The sequence below is a fragment of the Panthera pardus genome, unplaced genomic scaffold (assembly GCF_024362965.1).
Source record: "Panthera pardus isolate Hobbes unplaced genomic scaffold, ASM2436296v1 HiC_scaffold_22, whole genome shotgun sequence".
NCBI classification, from domain to species: Eukaryota; Metazoa; Chordata; class Mammalia; order Carnivora; family Felidae; genus Panthera; species Panthera pardus.
The window spans coordinates 25768189-25776996 of NW_026526788.1; positions in this window are offsets into that span (position 1 = coordinate 25768189).

Here is an 8808-nt window from a genome sequence, read left to right on the forward strand (position 1 = left end):
AGTGCTTGGTGCTCTACCAATGCTACTTGAATGTGACAGGTGGACTTATGCTTACCTGTGTGTTGGCTGTCTTAGGTCTGTAATAAGAAAAGAAAGCGAGGAGTAGCCATTTAAAACTATTTATCAAGTTGCTATTTCTGTGAGATAATACTTGCAGTCAGTGGATTTGCCTCACTGAATGGGGCAAGTGTTCTTCAACTCGTCTGGGAAATCACATAAGATTGCAAGCTCCATTTTACTTGTGCAGAGTAGGACCAGGAGACAACGTGTGATATTTGAAAGTTAGTTCATCAAGAATAATTCAATAAAAATAAAAGGAAAATGTGTGGCTATTTATTTTAAAGATTCCTTAAATTTTCATCAGACATATTTTATAGTTTCCCATTTTGGGCAAATTAAGGAATTAAATTTTAATCCTGATTTGCAGACAGTAAAGGCTCACAAGAATATTTTTGCCAAGAAATGACACATCTTTTCCTTAAGGAGTGGTATTGCTACATGGTAATAATGGAAGCTACATCAAGAATTGAAGACATTTTGGGGCGCCTGGGTGGCTCAGTTGGTTAAGCGGCCGACTTCGGCTCAGGTCATGATCTCGCGGTCCGTGAGTTCGAGCCCCGCGATGGGATCTGTGCTGACAGCTCAGAGCCTGGAGCCTGTTTCAGATTCTGTGTCTCCCTCTCTCTGACCCTCCCCCGTTCATGCTTTGTCTCTCTCTGTCTCAAAAATAAATAAACGTTTAAAAAAATAAGATAAAAATAAAAAGAAATGAAGAAGTTTTAAGCCTAATTTACACACTCAGAAAACTCACTGGGCTTTTTTTGTCAAGAAATGGCACACCGTTTCTTTCAGTGGTATATTAAATAGCGATAATGGAAGTTGCTTCACGGAAATGAAGACCGAGAAAAGGTCAAACAAGTTTCAGTCAGAACTATTATCTCTTATATATTAAATTTATTTTATAGCTATAATTTGTGATGAAGTGATAAAAAAAAAAGTGTGCTATTTGTTGAGATGAATTAGCTTCTGAAGCAATTAAACCATCAAAATTTAAATGGCATTTACATATACAACATAAAGAAATACATCCAAAACCATAAGAACACTTTGAAATAAATAGTATTGCAATAAAAAAGCTGACAGTAGCAGATATTCAATATTTTACATATAAACATTACTGCTTTGCAGGGTTTAATGTCGTACTTTAGTTTCCTAAGAAGGAAAACACCATCTACAATTACTAAGAAACTTGTGAATGACTGTATCAGAGAGCTTATCCCGATATGTTACTATGGCAGACCAGGTGACTCAAGTCCCACTTTCCAATGAAACTAACTTGACATATTCAAGAATTGCCTAATGATATAAAAGATCAAGGTATACAGAAAATATAGGTGGCAGAATATTTTTCAGATTAATTGCTGACCAACACAACTAACCCTGAGTTGTGTAAAATTGTGAAAGATAACATTGTTGACAAAGGTAGTTTGGAATTTCAATTTTACGTAGGAGTATGTTCTGCGGGATAGTCACCCAGAATAAGAAGCTTGTGCCAGAATGTAAATTAACTGCTTTCTTCACAGAGAAAATGTTGCCAAAAAAAAAAAAAAAAAGTCATCTGTCAACTATACAGTTGGCTTATGTGTGAATTATGTAAAGGCCATGCGTTATATTTTTAAATATCTTTAAATTATATGATAATATGGATAATGATAAAAATAATTGGTATTGCATGTAGAAATATAATGGTTAATTGAAAAAAATATTGAGAATGCTTGACATATGAAACAAACTCTAAATGCCTCTTCAAGAGACTTTTGTCACAACTGTTTTCTTTCTCTTCAGGGGAGTTTTGTTTGTGACAACTGTTTTCTTTCTCTTCAAGAGAGGAAATGAATTGGATGGCTACGTTTGCTTATAAATCTAGTATAATTGGTATGTTTAATTATTTATTACTTCCATACAATAAAGAAACTTAACATATTTTCCATGACAGGTAAAGTCAAGAACACAACCCAAAGTTAACAGTTGAGAACGGTGTTTATAAATTGATGTAACAGACTGTTATGCTAAGTGAAATAAGTCACACAGAGAAAGACAGATACCATATGTTTTCACTCTTATGTGGATCCTGAGAAACTTAACAAAAGACCATGGGGGAGGGGAAGAGAAAAAAAAAGGTTAGAGGGGGTGGGAGCCAAAACATAGGAGACTCTTGATGACTGAGAACAAACTGAGGGTTAATGGGGTGTGGGAGGGAGGGGAGGGTGGGTGAGGGGTATTGAGGAGGGCGCCTGTTGGGATGAGCACTGGGTGTTGTATGGAAACCAATTTGACAATAAATTTCATATTAAAAAAATAAATTGTTGTAACATATTCCATAATTTAATAACAATTATAAATGAAGTGGATGATCTTGATGTTAGATATTTGCGAAAAGGTTGTTGACAAACACCTTAACCATTTGATATATCATTTTTATTTTCCACCAGGATGAAATCCATGCATAGGAAATTCATGGATCCAGATTTCATTTCTTTCACTGGGAGATAATTGAAAATTAACTATGAAATCAATTTTATAAGATAAATTAGTGAAACTGCATCATTTTGGTTGAAAATTAAAGATGAATATATTGAGTTTGCTGAAAGCTTTTTTAAATTTCTCCTATTTTTATTAATGTACTTCTGTGAGACAGGTTATTATGGGCATTTTTCAAGTAAAACAGATATATTTAACTATATATTAACCTATGCAAATAATGCTGTCATCAATTTCACTTAAATAACTCAACATGCAGAAATTCAGATCCTTTATCAAATTAAAAACTTTACATATTAGTATACACATTCTTACAAAATCTACATAGCCATTGAATATGAAGACTTGCCCTTTTCTTTTAAGTTTGTTTATTTATTTTGAGAGAGAAAGCACAAGCACAAAGAGAGGAAGACAGAGAAATCCAAGCTGGCTCCACGCTGTCAGCGCAGAGCCAAACACGGGGTTGGCAGGAGATCATGACCTGAGTCAAGAGTCCAACACTTAACTGACTGAGCCACCCAGGCTCCCCACAAGGACTTGCCTTCAAGTTAAAACTTTTTGCTTACTTACGGTAGAGGAATAACAAAAATTAAGCTTGCTAGTAAATATATTAATCACTTTCAATAAACAATATATGTAGTGTCTACTAGTTTTCTTTTTCCCTATGTTTTACCTATGCTGGTTACATTTATTAAACAACGATGACTGAATCTAGGAAGACGGTTAGATTTTATATTATGCAAGTTTTTATTTTTCATTCCAGGTTTATGGTGATTTTTATTACAGTTTATGAAAGTATTGGTATCTGATGGATTGAAAGTAAAAACAGCTGGCCTGTCACTGCCAGTAGTTTGAGAAAAACTGGGCTTGATTTATAAACCTTTCTGAGTTCTCATTTTCTCATTTACATAGGGAATATAACAGTGCCTGTCTTTCAAGATGATAATTATGACTAACAGTAAGAGACAAAGAATAAGCTAAAATCTTCAGGCAGCTTTTTTTTTTTCCTTGCACAGTCCAGTCCCCTCTGATGCAATCACCCATTTTCGTAACAAATCTTCATAGCTGGGTCAGATAGACTCTGTCCCCAGTGGCTTCCCCTCGATGGTTGTTCCATATGCCACAAACACCGGGGAATTTCTTTTTCATCATTATTCTACACATAAATTTTTCATATTAAGTGATAGTAATAGTTACCATTTGGAACATTTTCTAGATGGTAAACACTGTGTGAAGGTTTGTAGGTATAAGCATTTAATTCTTACATTACTGCAATGAAACATACGTGTATTTTGTAGACAAAACCTGAGAGTCAGAGAAGTTAAGCAACTTGCCCCAAGTTGTACAACTAGAGGGAAAATAAGACAGAATTTGAATCTGCTTTGGTCTGAATCTAAGATTTTAATATTATTCCAATACATTCAATTTACTATATTTAACAATTGGGTTAGTGACCAGTACGCACTATTGTTAAAGAAATACCTATTAAATAAATGAATCACTCGATTAATATAGAAATGAATATGTATGATTTGAAGTACTGGGAATTTTGGCTTTGTTTAAGCATAAACATTTAAATCAAAAGTGACATTTTCCACATTACTTCCCCCAAATTAGTTTTGTTTTCATTAGCAGTATGAACACAGAAAGTTATTTTTATCAACTTGAAATTAATACATAAAAAGACAGTTAATTGAGTAATTGTATTGTTTACGCTCATTACAACATGCCAAAATACATGTAGTCTAAAAAATGAGATTTGTAATTTGTTCTGGGTGAAAATAAAAGTTATTGCAATTATCACTTAGGATGCTTTTATCTTATAAATCGGAGATAGTGAACATGGTAATTCTGGTCTCAATTCAGATGGCTTTTCTATGAATGTCTCAAGGGCATACACTTTATCTTTTTCATTGCTGTATCCTGTCTAGTGTCTAGTGTAAGGACAAATACAAATTACAAGTAAGAGATTTAATTTTCCTTATGGAAAATAATGGAAGCGATGATTCGTCTTTCCCTTTTCTTAGAGCATTAACTCTAGAAAACTTTAGGAACCTTCTCTTCTGTTCAAAATGTACATATTATAATCCCTTTGAAAGGTGGACAGGCCTTTTGTAAATTTTCTGACCATAAATATCTTTTTCAAGGGCTAGGAATCACCTCTTTGAAATGCAATCATCACAGAGGCGCCTGGGTGGCTCAGTCAGTTAAGTGTCCAACTCTTGATTTCAGCTCAGGTCATGATCCCCCAGTTTGTGGGATCAAGCCCTGCGTCAGGCTCTGTGCGTAACCCGCTTGGAATTCTCTCTCTCTTCCCCTCCCCCGCTCTCAAAATGAATAAACACTAAAAAAATGAGAAACACAGCCACTACAGAAGATATCGCCCCTACCTCCCTGTCTCCGTGGTTGGATAGAAGGTTCACTTTAGTACATACTTTCCTCCAAATTATAAAACTACCTCCTGTAATAAATACATGATAAATTTATTTTCCTCTGCACAAAACCAATGAGCTAACACAGATGGTCACCTAATTACCAGGTAAAGTTAGAATGACCTATGGGTGGCAAATTGTGGTGTAAAGTCTTCTCACCTAAAACTTTTATCTTTTGTTCATTTATCTTGAGTATATGTTTATAATGGGTCGTATTTGCCAGACTGTACGAAAAGGTGATATTTCTTCCTGTCTTTGCAGTTTCTTAGTGGATTGTCTTTGATGAGCATGGCATTTAGGTTTAATGCTTATTCCATAATAAAAGTGTTCTTTCTCTACGAATTCTGTGGAGAGAATTTCTGGGTTGGGAGATTTTATTTTTAATTATATTTCCAAAACACTTGCCATACTCTTTGCAGAGAGAACACTGAATAATTATTTTTGAGTCAGAGAAAGAAACCCTAATGTGCATTCAGTTAATTTTGCTTTAATTGCTCATTTGGCACATGGGAAAAATAATAATTGCTTAATTGCAATTGTTTTTGCATTGACATTTTATTTGTTATTCAAGGCTAGACTGCTTATGGCTCCACTAACTCTGTGCTCCTAAGTCACAAGAACTGTCTTAGAACCTCACAATCAAAACAAATTCAAATATAAATACAGACAAAATACTTGTTTTTCTTCTCACAACCTATCTCTGAAAATATCTGTTCTAGGGCCATTTTGTAATCTGACTTTTGAAACCACTTCTGTTTTCCTCAACTTCCAAGGCTTCACCTTCTTTTCTTTTTTTTTCTTAATTTTTAAAAATGTTTTTATTTATTTTTGAGAGATACAGAGACAGAATGCAAGTGGGTTAGGAGCAGAGAGAGAGGGAGACACAGAATCTGAAACAGGCTCCAGGCTCTGAGCTGTCAGCACAGAGCCGGACGCGGGGCTTGAGTTCACAAACCATGAGATCATGACCTGAGCCGAAGTTGGACACTCAACCTACTGAGCCACCCAGGCGCCCCACCTTATTTTCTAATATATAGCCTCAGACCTGGCACCTGATTCGGCTCCTATAATGTTGGCCTTTCTTTCCTTGACTAACAATCAGACTGGCTCTTTGGATTATGTCTGTTTTCTAATATGCTTACCCACCCACTGCAGTAAAGATCTACTTCGATCCTTAGATGTCAGTATTCTTGCGAAACTTCCCAACAAGAATCAGAAGAGCATTTTCAATAATAATTAGGATATATATTTAAAAATAAGGAAACGGAGACTTAAAATCTAGTTTTTCAGTTCTGGAGCAGAAAACCATAGCTAGAGAGCAAGATTTTCACAAGCCCATTCATTTTTTTATTTGCTTTTCAGTGTTTAACTAAAAGGCATAATATGGTTTGCAAAGCAGACAAATATTTAGATCAAATATACACACCCTTATAAATGAACATGGGCCAACTATCCCCTAAATATGTAGGCTTGCTCATTTTCATTACAAAAGTCTGTCAAGTCCTTAATAACAAAACTGAACAAATAAAGTCACCCCTAGGCGAAACTAGAAAATCAAAACATTAAAGAGAAAACACAATGTAAGCGTTAATTGAAAATACCTTTTTGTGGCATTTTTCCCTTTTGCAAAGGATTTATTGTTAGCTTTGGAATATTTTGTTTCTTCTAATTGTAAAGAGAGGCAGCTCTCAGCTTATGAAATAGACAGGGACTACTATCAACACAGAATTTAGACTTCCTGGAGAGGGAGTTTTCTGAAAGATATAATTGTCCTAAAGACCTCCTAAGGGATTTTTTCTCAGTGAAGGTGTTTCACACATATACATATATATACAAATATATATGTACATATATGATGTATATATAGTCATCTACATATATATATATATTTATATAGTCTCCTATCATCATAGTTTTGTAAAGAAATGACACCTACATGAAACAAAAACATAGTCTCAGAATGTAGCAGATATAACGATTTAATTAAATATAAAATTTAATTGATTTTCAGATTTTTTATCTTTTTATTATTTTTTAGATTAATGAGAACTTCATTAGGGTCTGTATAGCCACAGTATGTAACTATCACTTCTTTCCTAGACTATTCCAGTTCTTTTTCAGTGATTTTTCTTGCCTATTACTTTTTTTTTAAGTTTATTTATTTATTTTGAGAGAGAGCATGAGCAGGGGATAAGCAGAGAGAGACAGAGAGAGAGAGAGAGAGAGGGAGAGAGAGAATCCCAAGCAGGCTCTGCCTGTGTCAGTGCAGAGTCCAACCCAGGGATCGATCTCACAAGCCATGAGATCGTGACCTGAGCTGAAGTCAAGAGTTGTACACTGAACCGACTGAGCCACCCAGGTGCCCCAATCACTCTCTCTCTTTTTTTTTTTTATGTTTATTTATTTTTGATAGAGAGAGAGAGAGACAGAGCATGAGCAGGGGAGGGGCAGAGAAAGTGGGAGACACAGAATCCGAAGCAGGCTTCTGGCTCTGAGACGCGGGGCTCGAACTCACAGACCATGAGATCATGACCTGAGCCAAAGTCGGATGCTCAACCGACTGAGCCACCCAGGCACCCTGCCCCAATCACTCTTAATCACTATATCGTTAACCACTAAGACAAAGCCTTAAAAAATGAACAATAAACTGGATTATCTATTCCAAATCCAATTCAGCGAACTTTATGGACTAAAAGGGGTAGTGAGAAATGTAGCTAACAGATAAGATCCATGACTGGAATTTGTCCAGAGTCAATAGAAAATCTCACAAGTTTGGGGATGTAACACACAGAAGGAGCTGGAACAACAACCAAGAAACACAAGAGAATATAGGAAGTAGGAAGACTATGATAACCTGTGTTATTTCTGACTTTCCAAAATCTAAACCCCTTCTGCTCCTTTTTGGGGATCCAGATTTTCTTTGGTCTCACGGCTCTCACAGCTATTTCTTGGGCACATGACATAACTTGGGCATATTCCAACAAGAACTTCTGCTCCTGGAAAATTTACTGAGAGACAAAGAGACTATTATTATTCCTTCTTCAGTAGAATAATTTTACAAGCTGTAACCACAGAATTAGTTATGAAAAATATGTCTATACAAATTCCTGAGAGCTAGGAAGGGAAACAAATACATACAAACACAACTGGAGTAGTCAATGATGTTAGGGATAATTTTACTACAGTTTAAAGATTTATGTGACTTGAGCCCAAGGATGTGGATTCAATACTTACCTTCTTGAAAGAAATGGGATTTCTTTCTTTTTTCTTCTTTCTCTTTCTCTTTCTCTTTCTTTCTTTCTTTCTTTCTTTCTTTCTTTCTTTCTTTCTTTCTTTCTTTCTTTTTCTTTCTTAATGATGCTTAGGATAGGATTTAGTGGTGCTCCTCCTTGTTTAAGGCAACTTCTAGACCAGTGCCCTAGCTGAAGGGCTTTCTAATTATTAGGCAACCAGTGAAATAGATGGAAACATCAACTTGCTTAACATGAGAAGACAAGATTCTATTTTTTCCTTATTTTGTAAGTGTATTTTAACCCCAAGGAATATAAAGTCATTGTTGGGCTGATCATATAAACCCAAATTATAGCATTCTTTATTGTTTTAAGGAATAATCTGTGTGTATTTGGTATTTTAAATACTTTTCATGATTAAGAAAATTTATTATACCAAAGTCTCCAGGAAAACACATCTCTGATTTTAGCTGAAAATCAATAACTGAGTGATTTAGAATTGTAGTTTCATAACTTAAATTGTTCTAAATTTATAAACAAACAAAATCCTAAAGGAGAACACAGGCAGCAACCTCTTTGACCTCAGCTGCAGCAACTTCTTTCTA